The sequence below is a fragment of the Peromyscus maniculatus genome, chromosome 7 (assembly GCF_049852395.1).
Source record: "Peromyscus maniculatus bairdii isolate BWxNUB_F1_BW_parent chromosome 7, HU_Pman_BW_mat_3.1, whole genome shotgun sequence".
NCBI classification, from domain to species: Eukaryota; Metazoa; Chordata; class Mammalia; order Rodentia; family Cricetidae; genus Peromyscus; species Peromyscus maniculatus.
This window is the reverse complement of record NC_134858.1, coordinates 28,510,836-28,530,038: the sequence shown is the minus strand read 5'-3', so window position 1 is coordinate 28,530,038 and position 19,203 is coordinate 28,510,836. Positions and strand designations below refer to the sequence as shown.

At 42.8% G+C, this 19,203-nt stretch overlaps 1 long non-coding RNA gene across 1 annotated transcript in view; it reads left to right on the top strand.

The window, feature by feature from the left end:
- The first annotated feature begins 790 nt into the window (after positions 1-790).
- The window catches only part of LOC143274101 (uncharacterized), an 87,595-nt gene continuing 69,182 nt past the window's right edge, over positions 791-19,203 (top strand). Inside the window, exons 1-3 of the long non-coding RNA XR_013052541.1 lie at positions 791-1,383; positions 13,472-13,734; positions 16,719-16,852. This is a non-coding gene — a long non-coding RNA (uncharacterized LOC143274101). The remainder of the gene's footprint in view (positions 1,384-13,471; positions 13,735-16,718; positions 16,853-19,203) is intronic.

The following is a 19,203-nucleotide window of genomic DNA, read 5'->3' as shown; positions in this document are numbered from 1 at the left end:
AGAATCGTAGGTGCTGTCTATATATTTGTTCCTCTGGGGTTGTAGTACCACGAAGGTGTGACTAACGTGTGGTGCTGTGGTGTTAGGCTAGCCATGACCTCACTGGGTGATGAAAAGTTTTCAGCACCGTTTTAATCTTATGGGATCTCTGCTGCAGCTATTGGCTGAATTCTCCCTTGTATGGAAAATGACTGTACTTACAGGTATTGGGGTTGGGCAGAGTATGGTGAAAGGGAACTCAGGTGAGAGCCTGGGGCCAGTGAGACACCTGGATGGGTGTGTGGTGGGTCTGTGGGAAGGTAGGCACCTGCAAAGGAGAGGGTGGAGGCACAGGGACTCAGTCCGGGCTCCCTTGCTGTGAACTTCAGGTGACCTTGGGTGAACCTCGCTCCGCCCTGTGTTTGGTTTCCTTATCTGTAAACAGAGTTAAAGGTTGTACCCACCTCTTAGGCTTGCGGAGGGGATTAAATGTGATAACCTAGGAAAGGTACTCAGCACACTGAGTACCTGGCTGTACTACTGTGGCCCGCGCCCGTCACTCAGCACAGCTCAGCTCTGTGGTCCTGAGCAGGGCACCAGCAGGGAGGCAAAACAGGGAGAGACCTCCTGTGGCCCCCAAGCCTCTCCCTTCCTGCCGTCCAGGTCTCGTGTTATGTGGGAAGATTCTTTAAGGAAAAGGTCCACCTCCCGGGAAGGTCACTTTCTCAAAGCTTTAGCTAGGGAGGTAGCACCTCCCTGACCGTCAGCCACGTGGTCCCTTCTGTACAGAGCGGATTCTTTCCTGGTCGGTTTCTTCAGCCCTGGAGATGCAGGCACAGAGGGCAGAGGACTGTGAGGCAGCTGTGGCTGTCCCGGGGCAGGCTGCTTCCTGGAACAGAAGGCCCGCAGCCCCTCCAGCTTCCAGAGATGAACAAATCTGGCCCCTTTTGGATATTCATGTTGGAAAGATGAAGTGTGACTTCCCTTGCTCAGCGAAGCCTGAGCCAGCCCGAGCTGACCTTATCTCTCTGCTCAGCCCAGTGTTTGTTTTAAGAAAATCAAAGCATACTCTTTTTCTGCTTTCTTCAAAGGAAAGAAGAGACTGATGCTGGCCACTGCAAGAGGAGAGGAGACTGTGAGTTGAGGGTGGAGTGGTCACGTCAGAGCTTCCTTCTCAGCCTCTTTGCTTCTGGTCAAGTCTTATCTCTTCCTCGGGCTATCTTCATGGAATTATTAGACTGCATTAGTGGCCCTAATCAAGGCTCTGCATGGTGCAGCCTCTGGATTCAGCTTTGAACAGTCATCTTGCCTGGAGTTCACCTACTTCTATGGCTCCCCTCACTCCCGGCTCACCACCCTTCTCCTCTAACACCCCTGAAGTGTAGGGAGCAGAGGAAGCTCCAAGTGAGTAAAGTCCTGAAGGAATGTATTATGTTGACAAGGGCATGCTGACCATGTCAGGGACTCCAGGGCCTCGGACACATGAGAAATTGGTAAAGTTCTTACCCATGTAGGCCAGGCTCAAGAGGCGTGGCAAGGCTTTCCTTGGGGGTCCCAGTATGAGTGTTTATGAATGAATGACCATTGTGCGCAAAGACTAGCAACTGCAGCTTCCTCTTGCTGGATGCTTACAGACGGAGACTGCATGCATTCAGAGACCTCCCATCAAGACTTGCTAACCCCTCCCCTATGCTTAATAAACACTCGGAGTTCAGAGTAGCTGATCCTACCCGATCCCAGATTTCCTGTATGTGTGTCTGAATATCTGTCCTTTGTAGCAGGCTTTTCTTTCAGGCCACCAACCAGCCTCCAAATCATGACATGGAGATTTATTATTAGTTATGAATGCTCGGCCTTATCTTATGCTCGTTTCTTGCTAGCTCTTATAACTTCACCTGCTTCTCTTTATCTACATTTTGCCTTGGGGCTTTTTAACCTTTCTTTCTGTATGTCCTACTCTGTGTCTGCTGGGCTGTCAGCTGTCTGCCTGGCCTGGCATCTCCCTCTTTTTCTCTCTCTTTCTCTCCTCTCTTCTCTTTTCCCGGATTTCTCCTCCTACTTATTCTCTCTGCCTGCCAGCCCTGCCTATCCCTCTCCTGCCTAGCTACTGGCTGTTCAGCATTTTATTAGACCAATCAGGTGCCTTAGGCAGGCAAGGTGAAACAGCAACACATCTTTACATAGTTACAAATGCAGCACAAACAAATGTAAACATCTTTACATGTATTTAAAATAAAGAATATTATTTACAATAATATTCCACAACAGTCCTTTCCTCATTCCAATGACAACCCTAGTCAGCATTCCAGGGCCCAAACTGTGAGGCCTTTCAGACCCCTTTGGCTGGCTGCCACTTCTGTTCAATAGTGTTTGCAAGGGACAAGCCTTGGCCCTCCTGGAATGCCACTTTCCATGTCTGCCCATCTATGCCTTCTCTCTTCCTTGTCCCTCTTCCCATACCTGGGGCCAGTACCACATTTGTCCATCTCCCCTCTAGGGCAGGTCCTGATCCTAAACTCTTGTCTTCTTTTTTATGCCCAGATCTTGGGGACCCCCAAAAGACCACCATGGAGACCAAATCCTGCATGTAAAAGCAAAGAGCCTTTATTTCAAGCTCCAGAGCTTGGTCTCTCTGTCTGTCCAACACGGCAGTGAGAACAGAGAGCCCTGAGTTCAGGTGGGGCAGAGTTTTTATCATAGCAGAGGTGGGGTAAAGGGATTTCCAGGGTCCAGGACCCTAATTGGCTGCCAATTGTCTAGGGGTATCTATAAAACAAAAATAGGTGTGTGCTAGACTCAAGGGCATCTGGGCACCTTATCTAATGGTTAGAATGTTTGGGATGTCAGGTACTTCCTCACCCCTGGGTGGATTCCTGGGTGGTATCAGCGTAAGACTTTTCTTTATCTGGGTGTTGCATGCCAGTAAGTCTGTCACAGAAGCTGTGTCTAGGCCCCTAAACCTGTCATGGCTGCTGTGTGGTCAAGCTATTTTGGGTCTCCCTCCCCATTCTTCTGTCTCTACTGAGAGTCAGGTTATTTATTTGTTTCACTATTTTCCTTTTCATCAGGGATTTGCGAGAGCAAAGTCCAGCCATTGTGAAGGGAACAATCTGTTCATTGAGATGCTTCTAGGAGCACTTAGGCACTACTAGGTTCCTGGGTGGCCTCAGCCGTGAACTGAGTAGGGCAAGGCTTATGTGTGAACTCTGGGAAGCTATGCTGAGTGCTGTGATCTGTTGGATCAGAGCATCAGTGAACATGTATTATCCCCTGGATGGTGCTTTATGGTACTCACGTTTTATTTTTTTTTCCACATCTAGAACATTGCTTAGGAAATGTTTAAAATGTTTTAATTCATTTTTATTTCATGTATTAGTTGTATCCATTAATTGGACCCAGTGTGATATTTCTATATATGCACATGGCTTGTATTGATCAAATCTAACCACCATTCTACCCCCACCCTCACCTTTTCTAATCTCTTATAATTTTAATTCCCTATTATATTTCCTGCTTGACTTTTCTCTTCCCTTCTCCTCCTTCCCCACACCTTTCTTCCACACACACAGAGAGAACATGATACTTCTGACTATTGGTGTCCAGCTTATTTCGTTTAACATAATGTCCCCCAGTCCCATCCACTTTTCTGCAAATGGCAGGATTTTATTCTTTATTGACAGATAATGCTCTGTGTATATTGCCATCCTTTCATTATTCATTCATCTGATGACTGCTACCTAGCGGTTCTGTGTTTAGCTGGTGAGAGTAGTGTTGCAGTAAAGTTGGGGATGCAGGTTTCTCCTTGGATGCTGAATTCATTTCCTTTGGGTATATCCCTCAAAGAAGGATATCTGGATCATATATATATGGTAGATCTGCTTTTAGCTTTTCTGAGAAACCCCTTACTGCTCTCCATAATGGCTATGCTGATTTACATTCCAAACCATGGAGTTTAAGAGTCCTCCCCCACCTCTCCATCCTGCCAGATTTGGTTAGTTTTGCTTTTTTGATAATTGCCATTTTAACTGGAGTTAGATGGTATCTCATTGTAGATTTGAGTTGCATAAAATATTTTTATTGTTGAATATGGTGAATATCCTGTAATCTTAGGCCCTGGGTGATGGAGTTAGTACAGTCATGAATTTGAGGTCAGCCTGGGCTGCATAATGTGATCTTGTCTCAAAAAAATATTTTTTTTCTATTATGGGTATTTAAAAATATACAAAAACAGAGGCGCTGTAACAGGAGTTTAAGTACTTACTACCAGGATTCAGAGTCATGAGCTTACTCTCCCTGCTTACCGATCCCGTCTCAGCTCTGAGCAATAGTGTCTTCTTAACTTGCAAAGAGTTAGGAGTTTTTGGATGAATTTGGCACATCCCTTTTTGCCACAGTAAACAGGAAGCCAATGCTATTCTTATGGTTCATTATGTTGGCTCATTTTTTACACTCAGGAGTCACAGTCTCTGTTTTACTAAGGATCGGAATCCATTGGCCAGTCATTGTCAGGAAGAACAGCCCCACCTAATGCTGAGTTCTTGAGAAGGGCTGTTCCACCCAGAGTTTTTCCTACATCCAATCAGACAACAACAAACAATGATGTGACTGGCCAGTTGAGGCAGCTGCTTGGTGTTGGATATCAGCTGAGGACCAGTTCATTACTGCCAGCTCTCTCCAGTCCTCCACCAAAGCAAAGCCCCTGTAGATTAGGAGCCCGTACCCAGCCTTGGTAATTTGCCAATGGGTTTATCTAAGGATGCTGTCCACAAGTCACCCATTGGCCTTTTTAAAGACACGACATCACAATTCCTCCTAGAAGGCAGCACCAGGAAAGCCTTGTCTTCCTTGATAACTGGCATGGTTTTTTGTTTTTTAATAACAAAGTTGTGTTTTGCTTCTTGCCTTGACTACCAGGAAGTTTTCTGCTGAATTTAGGGCTCAATTAGAGTGACTATTTCACCTATGACTGCAGTGAACTTAGCACATTTCCTCTATATGATTTCCGATTCCCTCTTATCTTTATAAGCCTAGGGCACAGAGGTTTTATTGTATCTGGGCTTCATTTCTCATCTCTTTAAAATTAGGAGTGGTAGAAAATAAAAATAAAAGCAAACAGAATTGGACTGTGTCTTTCCTGCAAATGCTGTCCAGAGAGTCTTGTTTGCTGGAAACTCAAAGGGTCTAAAGTACTTGTCCAAGATTAATGGTGGGTAAATGTGGGATTATCAGAGCTCTCAAGCGTGGAGAGCATTCGTGCTTTATCATGTATGATTTGAGCCTTTAAAAGTGCTTCCTTGAGCCCTGATTCAATTTGTTCTTGATTTATTATTTCAACATACACTCACTTCCACTTTATATACTAGGTGCTATAGGTGAACCAATAAAGATAAACAAACATTTATCTGTAGAGAATTTATAGTTTGCTGTTGAATACCAGACATGTTCCTCTGATTATAACACAAGATAAGAAGTGTGGGAGTGTTTTAGATAACATTTATTGAGAGGAGAAAGAACTTACAGTATTTGGAAATGAGAAATGAGAATGGGTTTTATATAGATGGCTAGCATGTAAGCTGGTTTATTTTTGTATATTTATTTATTTTATTGAAAAATGGATTCTTCTCTCACACAATATATCCAAGCCACAGTTTTATCTCCCTCCATGCCTTCCAGCTCCCTCCGACCTCCTGTCTCCCCTAGATCTACTCCCCCTCCATTTCTTCTTCAGAAAATAACAGCCCTCCAAGAGATAACAGGCAATCTTAAAGGAGAGGGAAGATATAGATATATGGACCACTTTCTCTACTATTTTCTTCATTCTACAGAGGATAAAATCAGTTCAGAGAAAGAACACTTTCCACACTAGCCAGTTAGAAGTTATTATATTCTAACTATATATTATAGCCATGCCTGTGTGGAAGGATGATTCCACAGCATCGGAAGGTTGGGTTCATTTGTTCATAAGTGACAAGTGCAGTTGGTCACTCAAATTTGTAGGTTCCATGCCTCTGGATTTAATGAACGATGAAGTAAAAATATCTGAACCACTCTTGTATAGCTCAGGTAACTCCCACTTGGTTGTGGTATATAATCTTTTTTTTTAAATACAATGTTGGATTGGATTTTGTTGACAATTTTTGCATGTATTTTTATCAGTATTGATCTATAATTGTCTCTTCTTTCAGTGTTTTTCTGGCATCATAAATAAATTAGGAAATATTCCTTCCATTTGCTTATGTCTCCTAGAAAAGTTGTTACAGAATTTGCATAATTTTTTTGTTAAATGTTTGATAAAACTCATCAATGAACTCAGGGGATTTACTTCATGTTTTGAAAGGTTATTCACTATTAATCCCATTTATTTAACAAATACAGATATATTAAAATTGTTTGTTTCTTTCTATATAAGTTTGGGTAGATTGCATGCCTTTAAAGGAGTTGGTTCACTTCATTGAGGGAACACATGGGCATAGAGTTGGATGTATTACTGTTTTAAAAGAGTTAATGTTTTGAGGAGGCTAAAGAGGTATTTCAGTGTTTAAGAGAATTTTACTCTTCCAGAGTACCCAGATTTGATTCCCAGTGCCGACAGGGTGGCTCACAATTATCTGTAACTATAATTCTCAGGGAATCCAATACCTTCTTCTGGCCTCTGTGGGCACCAGGCACACAAGCAGTACACATACACAAATGCAGACAAATACTCATATACATAAAATGAAAATAGATAAATCTTTAAAAACTAAGTAATTTTTTCTTTTGAGGCCAAAGTTTTGTTATATGCTTCATGCTGGCCTTGAACTCAAGATCTATCTGCCTCAGCATCCTGAGTGATGGATGTGCACATGTTACAGATGTGCACCATCATGCCTGGGTCAGTGTAGTGGGCAGCTGTTCTAGCTATGACCCTGAAGCACTGCCCCAGTGAGGTAGCAGGTAATTGTTACCCCTGCCTATGATCTTGAAGTACATGCCCCTGAGGTGTGGCAATTTGGGACCCTTAGGATCTGGGATGCATGTACGTGGTACTCTCTTGGCTCCCTCGTGTTTTTTGGATGCCCCACATTGGGTGCCAGACAATGGGTACAGATATTGCTAGCAATCCATGGAGTCTGCTTAAAGGACAAAGGAATTTATTAGAGAAAGAAAACTCACTATACAGAACAGAGGAGTTATTGCAAGGTCCTGGAAGGCTGAGGCATAGTCCCACGCTGTTCTTTTGCCTGATTTAGCTCCAGCATCCAAAGCCATCCCAGGTCTTAAGGGCCCTAAGCGGCCATGCCGCAGGGGCATGTACTTCAAGGTCATTGTCAGGGATAACAGTTACCTGCTGTCTCAGCAGAGGATTATTATCCTTTGAATGTTCATGGGATCTGTAGTGATGTCTCTTTTGTCAATCTTGATACTGTTAAGTGTGTCATCTCTCTTTTTTCCTCAGGAATTCTAACTGTAATTATTGAATTTCTTGGCTTTTTCTGAGAACTAGCCCTTTCTAAAAAAAAGTCTTTACTAATTTTAGGTTTTCGGTTGCATTTATTTTTGTCTCTAATTTTTATTATTTCTCTGTTTGCCCTTATTTTTTTCAGGTCTCCCAGGCATGAACTTACATTACTGAATTTATTATACTTTTATTCTTATACACTTATTTATTTATTAAAATAATTTTTTTTCATACAATATATTCTGGTCATGGTTTTCCCTCCCTCATTTCCTCCCAGATCTTCCCCATCTTCCCACCCATACAACTCCATGCCTTCTTTCTCTCTGTCTTCAGAAAAAAAACAGGCAAATTAATAAAACAAAACAAAACACCTAGACTTAAAAAAAATAACAGAAAAAAAATTGAGAAACACACAAATACACAAGCAAACAACAAGCAACGAAAAAGCCCAAAACAAATCCCCATAAAAACACAAAATCAGAAATCATCATATACAAGCAAAAGACAAGTAGCATTAAAAAAAAAAAAAGCCAGCAGGGTGGTGGCGGCGGCACATGCCTTTAATACCAGCACTCAGCAGAGGCAGGCGGATCTTTGTGAGTTTGAGGCCAGCCTGGGCTATAGAGCAAGATCCAGGAAAGGCACAAAGCTACACAGAGAAACCCTGTCTTGAAAAACCAAAAAAAAAAAAAAAAAAAAAAAAAGCCAAATAAAATGCCATTGAGTTCATTTCATGTTGGCCATCTGCTGCTGGGTATGGGGACTGCCCTTGAGTTTCTCCATTAGAGAAAACTAATTTCCCCTTTGCAGTCGTCAGTTGAAGATAGCTTCTTGGTTAGGGGTGGGAACTTGTGTTCACTTCCTCTCTCAGTGTTGGGACCTGTGCAGACCCTGTGCATGCTGCCACAGTCTCTGTGAGCTCACGTGTGCATCAGTCCTGTTGTGTCTGGGAGACACATTTCCTTGGCATCACCCATCCCCTTTGACCCTTCCAGTCTTTTGTTAAATGCTGTAAAGTCCCTCCCAAGAACTTCTTTCACCAACTTCCACAAATTTGATAAATTGCATTTTCATTTATTTCGAAATCTTTTAAACGTTCTTTTGAGGTGTTTTCCTTTGGCCTATGTGCTACTATGAAGTGTATTATTCAATCTCTAAGTATTTGGGGATTTGCCATCTCTCTTTCTAATTCCACTGTGGACTGAAAGCACACTGTAAGCTCTCTTCTTTTAGACTTGTGAAGACCATTCTTTTAAATTTTAAAGGCTTGTTTTATGACTCAGAAAGTGATCCACCTTGCTGAATGCTCCATATTTGAAGAATTTGTGTTTTATTGTTGCTGGGTAATATAGCCCACAGATGACAGTTATATCCATTGACTATTGGGGCTACTGAAGTCAACTGTGTCCTGCTGTTTATCTGTGTCCTAGATTTGCCTGTTTCTGATAGAGAGATATTCAAGTCTTTAATAACAAGATTGATTAATTATTTATTACTTAATTCTATCAGATTTTGCCTCATATATTTGACATATTTGAATATATTAGGACACTGATGGATGTTAGCATGATATATATTTCTTCATCTTTTTACTTATTACTTCACCTTTTTTACTCTTTATTTTCATTTTCTTGGTGGTACTGTGTGGGCGTCCAGCTCCCACCTTTTGAAGGGTTCTTAGGTGGAAGAGAGGAATGAGGAAATATCAGATAGAATGATAGCCCTACATGACAAGAAGAAAGACAGAAATACAAGACAGCTTTAGGAGGACCTGGGTCAATACCCACCAGCCTTGTCCTTTATTGAAAAGGGCTTTTTACTGGCTTTTTGGAACCCACTACCTATGGTGGGACACATTGCAAAGCCTTGAGGCAGGGGGAGGGGCTTGGACCTGCCTCTATTGAATGTACCAGGCTCTGCTGACTCCCCATGGGAGGCCTTACCTTTTTATAGGAGGGAATGGGGGGTCAGTTGAGGGGGAAGGCTGGAGGGATGGGAGGAGGAAAGAAGGGGATCTGTGATTGGTATGTAAAATGAATAAAAAAATTCTTAATTAAAAAAAAGAAGAAAAAAAAAGAAAAAAACAAAAGGGCTTTTTTATAATATGCCCCCTTGCTAGATCAAAGCACACTGTACAGTCAAGTGTAGACCCTTCCAAGCACCTGGTAAACACACTCGTGGCCAAATCATCTCCTAACACAGCCCTGCTGGGTAAAGCAAGCCCACATTCTCTGACCCTGAGTAAGCTTCTCACTTAGGAAGCCTCTGTGGGCTCCCACAGTACTGAGGATTGAACCCAGGGCCTTATACATGCTAAGCTTTACAACTGAGTTACATGCCTAATCTATTCATTCGTTTGTTTTTAACACACATGAATCATTATTTTTCAAGTGGGCTTCTTGTGAGCAATATATAGTTGGGTCTTTAATGGCAATCTTTGTCTTTTAATTGGTTTTTGGAAGCCATTCATTGATGAGTAAAATAATTCTTGGTATAGTTGGATTTAAATCTACTATAGTTTCTACTGTTTTGTACATACTGCCCTTAGTTTTTTTTTTGTTGTTGTTGTTGTATTTTTTTGTCTTTCATTCATTTTTTTTTTTTTTGCCTTTTGTGGGTTTTTTTTCAAGACTTATTTTTAAGTGGTGTGTGTGTGTGTGCGTGTGTGTGTGAGTGTGCAGGTACCTGTGGAGGAGAGGGCATCAGATCCCTTGGAGCTGGAGTTACAGGTTATTGGGAGCCTCCTGACATGGGTGTTGGGAATGGAACTTTGGCCCTCTGCAAGAGCAGTGCCCACTTTTAACCTCTGAACTATGTATCCAGATCCCGTTTGTGTTTTTTCTTGTTTCTTCTTTTGTGGTTTTAAATGAACATTTTATATTATTTTTTCTCTTCTTTCTTCACAGAATTACTCTTCTTTATAAAACTCTTTCAGTAGTTATGCCACAATTTGTAATATACATCACAATCAATTCAAATTCACCTTCAAATAACTCTGTATTACTCTAGAAGTAGGACAACACCCTCCCTCCCCTTGTATCATTGCTCTTATCCATTGTACTTACACACAAATGTTACTTATAATGCATTAAAATGTACACATGAGAATAAATAATCCAACACATTGTTATATTATTATTTTGAGCTAATTTATATGCTATATTAATAATGCCACGTAAGAGAGAAGTATTTTTCTCCTTTTCCTTTCTTCACACTGATCTGAGTTTCTGACTTTTTAATTTTTCTTCTGAGAAATTTTTGAAAACATTCCTTGCAAGCATGTCTGTTGGGAAGAGATTTTTTCAATTTTTGTCTCTCTGAGGAACTCTTTATTATTCCTTCACTTTTGGAAGATAATTTCACAGAAATTGTTTAAAGAACTTGTTATTAAAGTTACTTTTCTTTTGCTGTGATAAAACACCATGACCAAAAAGCAATGCAGGGAAGATAGAGTTTATTTTGGCTTAAGCTTCTGGAGGGATAAGAGACCATCACGATGGGGACACATGGCGCGGTTAGGCATGGTGGCCAGAACATGAAGCCAAGAGCTCACATCCTCACCCACAAACAGAACAGAGACTGTGAACTGGAAGTAGAGTGAGGCTATACACCGTGAAAGTTGGCCTCCATGACATACTTCCTCCATCGAGGCCACACCTTCTAGGCTTCCCCAAACAGTATCACCAATGGAGCCTGTGGGAAACAATTCTCATTCAAATTACCACAGAATTCCAGTACATTTTTTTTTTTTTTTGTCTTCTTTATTCTGTAGACCGGTTCTGTTACCCCAGTGGTTGCTAAGCTGTTGGATATAACTCTTACCTTGGCTTCACATAGATAAGGTGTTTTTCCTCTCGTGGCTTCTCTGAACATACTTTTCTAGTCTTTGATTTTCTTTAGTTTGAAAATAATTTATCTAGAAGCAGTTTTGTTTTTTGTTTGTTTGTTTTTTTAAATCCTGATTGGTAGTCTTTGAGCTTCCTGGTTCTGCCCATAGTTTGGTGACACTGATTTAGAGAAATTCTCAGTTATGATCACTTTAAATAGTAAGAAGTATAGATTCTCCTGATGTTCCATTTCATCTTGTGATCTCATAATTATTGGTACTCTGTTATTTTTTTTCAGTACTTTTCCTTTGTGTGTTTTTTGTTTTCTTTTCCATTTTGACTTTTTTTTGCAGTGTTTTCAAGTTTACAGACCTTACCTGGACTGTATCCACTCATGAACCAGACAAGCACTCTCCCGCTGAGCCCTATCTCTGTCCCCTCACATTTCCTTTTGGTTCTCTCTTAGCATTTCAATAGCTCTGTTTACACCACCCATTTGGTTGGTGTTGCATATTGTCTGCTGTGTGTGTTGGAGGCTTTGCTGTATTAATTGTAGTTACTTCAAATTCTTTGTTCAATAATTGCAGCATCCTTGCCAAATAAGTTTGATTCTGATGCTTAACGTTTTTCTTTTGCCTTTTACTGTGCTCTGTAATTCCTTTCACCCCTTCCCTCCTTTGGAAACAGTGTTTTGATATGAAGCCTCGGGTACATATCAAGATCTTCCTGTCTCTGCTCCTGAAGTGCTATGGTTACAGGCGTGCACCGCCAGACCTCTGAGTTTTCTTGACAGTCAGCCCTGATGTACTTGTGGAAAGAACCTGTAGGCTTTACTACTTTCAGAAAGTGAGGGTGAGGGAAATTCCCAGTCCTTTAGTGATCTTGTGTCACTGCTGCAGCCTCTTTGTTGGGGGTGATAGGCTTCTGGGTCTACCGCTTCATCACAGATAATTGTTCTCCATTTAGGATTGATAGAGTTCTGGGTGAAGCCTTTCCATCACAGACACTTGTTTAGAACTTGGGTCTGATAGATTCCTGAGTACAGCTTCTCCATCACAGATAATTGTTCTTCTGTTGGGGTCTGTTTTGTAGGGTTAAGTTTCCTGGAATTCAAGGTGACTGAAAGGTTTGGGTCAATGGCCTAACTTTGTGCTTTTAGCCTTGAAAAGTGAGGAGATATGTTAGGCATAGCCGGGTCTCACGCAGACTCTTCTTAGTGCCTATTCTGCCAATGAAAAACCAGCCAGGAATCGGACCCAAAAGTAAAGGAGACAGACACGAAATAACAGCAGAGATGCCAGGCTCTCATCCTGGTCGTGGTGACCTTGGCAAATCGACTTCTAAATGTCCGTTACAGTTCCCATTGATGCGCAGTGATGTCTCACGTGCTTATGTTTAACATACTGTTGACACGCTCCTTTGTCACCTTATATCTTCTTGGGTAAAATATCTTTGACCTGTTTGATTATGAATCATTAATTCTAACCTTTTTAAAATAGTGATTTTCAACATGCATTGTAATGTCCTTTGCAAATAGGGATTGTCTTTCTTCATTTTGAATCTACATGCTTTTTCATTCCTTATACTGGTGGGAACTTCCAGAGTTATGTAAACCAAAGCAGCAAAAGCAGGGCTGGTGGTGTGGGCACTTGGTAAAATACTTGCCTGGTGTGTAGGGAGTCCTGCAAAAACTGGGCATGGTGGCGCACGCCTATAATCCCAACACTCAGAAGTTCAATGCCATTTCTGCTATATGGTGAGTTCCAGGCCAGCCTGGGTTACATGAGAACCTGTCTCAAAATCAGAGGAGAAAAACCAGGTAACAAAAGCAGACACTGTGGCCCTTGTTCCTGAATTTGGCAAGGGCAGGAGAGAACACAGAATTAATTTTCATTGTAAAGTATGCTGGGTGACATTGGCAGCAATTGGGTAAGCCTTGTGTATTTGGAACAAACCTTGTCTGGTCTTAAAATATTGCTGAAATCCTTTTGTTTCTGGTTTTTTTTTTTGACCTAGGATGTTAGCATGTTACCTGGGCTGGCCTCAAACTTGTTCTCTTTCTGCCTTCACCTCCTCAGTGCTGCAATCACAGAAAATTTCCACCATCCTCGGCCTGTATGTTGCTTAATTCTATTTGCTAATATTTCACTAAGTACTTTGACATTTATATTCATAAAGTATATTAGTGTATAGTTTTGATTTTTTGTCTGTTTATTATTTTTAGGGATGGTGAAATGACAAGTGAAGGCTCCTGTCCCCTCACCCACCGACCTGGATCTGACCCTTCTGTCTCTGCATCCCGAGGGCTGAGATTATCAGTGTGAGCGACCACGCTCATCTCTGGTTTTGGTTTGAAGGGGAGGCTAGCATCAGGAAACGGGCTGAGCAGCAGTTCTGATGTCTCAATACTTTCTGGACCAGAGTGGATGTACTCAGTGTGAACTCTTCTTTAACTAGCTGGTAGAAATCTCCAGTGACATCATCTAGGTATGGAAATTTGTCTTTCTGGAATTTAAAAATCACAAATTAAATTTCCTTAATAGTAATAGAATTATTCAAATTGAATTTTGTATTGAGGGAGTTATGACTGCTTTGGTCTTTCCAGGAACTGGGCCTCTTCATCTAAGTTGTCAGATGTGTGCTGGTGGAACTGTATGCAGCAGCTGCCTTGACTGTCCTGTGTCTGTGAGGGCTGTGACACTCTGAGTCATACTCCTTATGTCACTAATTTGTGTTTTTTTCTCATTATTTTATGATTTGTAATATTTTTCCTCATTTTTATTGGTCAGTCTTTTTTTCAAACATAATTCTTTGTTATTCTTTGGGAATTTCATATCATGAACCCCAATCCTGCTTACCTCTCAGTCCCCCCATATCCTCCCCTCCCCCCTGCAGCACCCCTCCCCCCAATTAATTAGAAACCAAATGGTGCACATACACAAAACCCACCTTGTTCCTCTGTCTTTCCAGCACCTCTTCATTCAGCCTAGTGGCACTGGGAGCTGCAATGTGCCACACAGTACTAGACCCTTTTGTCCAATCAGCCCCACCCACAAAATGTTCATTGCAATGAGTCTTTGGTCTGGTTCAAGGCCTCTGGCACACCATCATCCCTGGAACCTCACCGAAATTCCTTTCGGACATTCTGCTGTTGCTTGTCATGGAGATCCTGTGGTTATTATTTTGCTGGAACAGTCCCTTCATTTACTCCAGCAGGTCATAGATGGGGTAGATGTTAGGGTGGGCCAACCCAAGGCCCAGGATGTGGGGCTGGGTGGTAGCTGAGCTGGTCAGTTTGGGCCACTGGGATGGCCCCCCTCGGATGAGGTCTAGAGCTAGCTCTTCTAGGCCCATTGGTGTAGGGTGGGGCCATCTCTCCAGAGTGTGGAGGTCAGCTCTCCTATGAGGGTGGGGCCAGCTCTCCTGCTGCAGTGTCCAACGAGAGGCAGGGCTAGCCATCTCAGGGATGGTGAGGGTTGGCTCAGCACGGCCCTCAGATTTCAACATGCATGGTTCATGTGACCCCCCCCCCCCCCCCCCCCGCCATCCCCTGCAGCAACATGAGCCAGCTGTGGCAGGAAGCACAGATCCAGACATGACCTTCAGCACCAGTTCAGGCCCAGATGTTACCATGGCTGCAGCGGCAGTACAGGCTACGCAGACCAGTATGGCCCTGGAGGCAGCAAGGCCCTTGGACACCAACGTGGTCTCAGGTGGCTGTCCAGACCCTGGGTATCTACACAGCCATGGACGGCAATAGGACTTACAGATATCAACCCAGACCCTGGCTGCTGCTGGGCTATGGACCCAGACATGGCCCTAGGCAGCAGCCCTGGTCCAGACAACAACATGGATCTGTGTGGCAGTGTAGGATACCTGGGTCAGCATGGCCATGGTGGTAGCAAAGCCCTATGGCACCAATGTGGCCACAGGTTGTAGCCTAGACCCTGGGCATCTGTGTGGCCTTTGGCGGCACCACAGGCCACAGACATCAACATAGACACTGGCTGTGGGAGGACCATGGACCCAGACATAGCCCTCATGGGCAGCTCAGGTTTGGAGGTCATCATGGCCCAGGTAGCAGCAGCACAGGCCACTCAGGTTGGTATGACCCCAGCTGCAGGGTAGCCTTTGGGCCCCAACCAAACTCCAGGTGAGGGACCTGATCCAGGGCATCCACATGACCCTGAAGGTAAGAGGCACCATCGGCATCAACACAGACCCTGGCTGTGGTAGGGTCACAGACCCAGACATGGCCTCTGGCAGCAGCTCAGTTGGTCCACAACATGATCCCTGGTGGCAGCACTGTCCACTTAGATCGTCATGGCCCTAGCCACAGCACCCCCCTTAGTTACTACCATTGGCCACAGTTGGTGACCCACAATCTGGGCATTAGTGTGGCCCTTGGTGGCAACTTGGGCCATGGACATCATCACAGACCCCAGCTGCTGTTGGAACATGGACACAGACACGGTCCTGGGAAACAACCCTGACAGGGATGACACCAGGGTCCTGGGTGTAGAGCAAGCCACTTAGGTTGGCATCACCCTGGCTGCAGGGCAGCCCTTAGAGCCCAACATGGCTCAAGGTGGCCCAGATTCTAAGCATCCACATGATTCCTGATGGTGACAGGAACCATGGACATTAACATAGGCCCTGGCTGTAGTAGGGCCACAGATTTACACATGGCCTCTGGCTACAGATCAAGCCCAAATGACTCCATGGCCTTGGGCAACAGCCCAGGCCAATCAGACCAGGAGAATTCCTGCTGTGGCATGGTCCTTGGGTACCTACTTGGTCACATGTGGTAGCTCCAATTATGGGTCAGTCTTGAAGGTTTGCCAGCTTTGTTGATTTGCTGAAGAACTGTAAATGTTTCTTGTTCCAACTGCCTGCTCCCAAATAATCACTCAGAGGCTTAATATAAATTTATAATATAAATTATAAATGCTTGGCCAATATCTCAGGCTTGTTACTAGCTAATTCTTTTTTTTTTTTTTTTTTTGGTTTTTCGAGACAGGGTTTCTCTGTGTAGCTTTGCGCCTTTCCTGGGACTCACTTGGTAGCCCAGGCTGGCCTCGAACTCACAGAGATCCGCCTGCCTCTGCCTCCCGAGTGCTGGGATTAAAGGCGTGCGCCACCACCGCCCGGTACTAGCTAATTCTTACCTTTAAATTAACCCACATTTCTATTGGCTCATGGCTTGTTACCTCATTTTCTACATGTCCTGCTTGCTTGGAGGTTGGCTTTCATCTCCCTGACTCTGCCCTCCTTCCCATTGTTCTCAGTTTGGCTTTCCCACCTAACCTTCTGCCCAGCTACTAGCCTACCAGCTTTATTAACCAATGAGAGTAATACATATTCATGGTGTAGGAAAGGATTATTCCACTGCAAAGAACTGGCTTTTTGCTTCATTCATTTTATCAATTTCACTATTTTATGCTCTTGTCCTTATTTTCTCTTTTTTATAGCTTGGATCTGAAATGTTCTCAAGAGGCCCTCATTGTTGAAGCAATTTTCAGCTTGGTGCTATTGAGAAGTGGTGAGACTTTAAACGTGGTCTCTTTGGAGATTCCAGGTCATGTAAAGAGTGTGCCCTTCAAAGGTATTATGGGATACCAGTCTGTTTTCGCTGTACTTTCCCACACACTGTTATTGAATGAGTGGTTTTCTTTGCCATGTGCCCCCTGTCTCCATGGGCTGCCTTACCATAGGCTCAAAGCAATTAATCGATCCGCCATAACCTCTAATCAGAGAGGTTCTCAACATTCCTAATGCTGTGATTCTTTAATTTAATACCTTCCTTATGTTGTGGTGACTCCCAACCATAAAAGTATTTTTGTTGCTATGTCATAGCTGTAATTTTGCTACTGTTATGAATTGTAATGTAAATACCTTTTGGAGATTGAGGTTTGTCAAAGGGGTCATGACAACCACCTCTAAGCCATGAACCAAATCAACCTTTTTTTTTTTGCTTATAAGGTTATTGTCTTAGGTATTTTGTTACAGTAATGAAAGACAAACTCACATATTCCTTTTACTTCATTTTGTTTTCTTTTTCTTTTTTTAAAGGTTTTTTTAAAGTAAGAGCCTAGATGATCAATTCAAACACAGACACTGCCCCCCGCCCCCCATGCACATGCACACACACACAGCCTCACTGTGTAGCCCAGGCTCATCTTGAACTTTTAATCTTCCTTTTTCAGTCTCTCAAGTGTTGCAGTTATAAATGTATGCCACATCCCTGAAGAAGAGACATTAAAAAAATGTATCATTTAGTTTTATACATTTCCCTTGGAGCACTGCTTTAAAGGCCCAACAAATCCATATTTTCATTCAGTACAGCATTTTTTTTGTCTTTAGAACTTCCTGTTTGAATACAGATTATTTGTAGATGTGTTGTTTGTTTTCCCACATCTTCTTTCTGCTATTGATTTCTAGTTTGATTCCATTGTTGCTGAAGAATCCAGTCTGTGTGATTTCAGTGAAGGGTTTTTGAGGCTTGTTTTACAGCCCAGAACATAGTCTATCTTGTGGCCAAATGCTCTGTGGGTACTGAAGAGAACATGCATTCTCTAGTGTGAGTGGGATGTTCCATAAATGTCAATCAGGCTCTGTTATGATGGTATTGAATTGTTCTATATTTTTTCTTTTTTTCAATCATTTTTCTTCTGTCTACAACATTATTTATTTATTAATTTATTATAGTGAGTGTGGGCATACCTTTGCCATGACATGGGTGTGCCACAGTGCACGTGTGGAGCTCAGAGATAACACTAAGGAGTTGTTTTCCTCTTTCCACCTCAGGAGGCAAGGTCTCTCTTGTATGGCCACATGAATGCTCCAGAAGGGCTAATTGTACCAGGCTTTTTCTTTCAGGCCACCAACCAGCTCCCAAATCATGACACAGAGACTAATTCGTTTTGAGGGCTCAGCCTAGCTTAGGCTCGTTTCTGGCTAGCTCTTTTAACTTAAAAGAACCTGTTTCTCTTTATCTACCTTTTGCCTTAGGGCTTTTTACTGTTCTTTCCTTCTGTACATCTTCCTTTCACTGCTCCATATGTCTTGCTGGCTGGTGGCTGCCTGGCTTCTTTGTGTCCCTTGTTCTCTTCTCTCCTTCCTCCTCTCTGAGCCTATTTATTCTTTGCCCACCAGCCCCACATGTCCTTTCTCCTGCCTAGCTATTGGCTGTTCAGCTTTTTATCAGACCAGTCAGGTGCCTTAGGCAGGCAAGGTGAAACAAATGCAACACATCTTTACATAATTAAGCAAATGCAGCATAAACAGATGTAACATACCTTTATACAGCTAAAGAAATATTCTGTGACATAAACAAATGTAACACATCTTTGCCTAGTTAAAGTAATATTCCACAACACCTGACTCTCAGGTTTACAGGTCCTTCTCTTATAGGGAGCTGCTGTCTCCCATCTTGGCAGTCAAAATTCTGGGATTGCAGATGCCTGCCTCTACATGTGGCTATTTATGAATCTACTGCTGTGGTCATTTTTCCAGTTTTGGTCAATGGGTTTTTACCCTTCATCTTTCTTCCATTTCTAAATGGAAGCTACATTAAATATTTGCTCTATAGACATTAGTCCCCCCGCCCCCACTGTGTTTCCTTCTTGGTGTTTCCCAGATTCTCCCCCTCACTATTCTTTCCCGTTTGGAGCACTTCCATTGGCTGTTCTCTAAGGTATGTCGATGACAAGCTCTCGGCTCTTATCATGGAACATCGTGACCATCCCCTTCTTCCAGAGGATGCTTCTGTTAGCCACAGAATTGGGAGTCAACAGTTCATTTTCTTTCAACATTTGAAAATTATTATCCCACTTACGGATGGCCTTCCTGGTGTCCAGCAGGGCCTTGCTTTGTTTATAGTTGTCTTCCAATATGGCATGGCATAGGTTGCTCTGTGTTGATCATTTTAAGCTTGCTCAGGTTCTCACATCTATA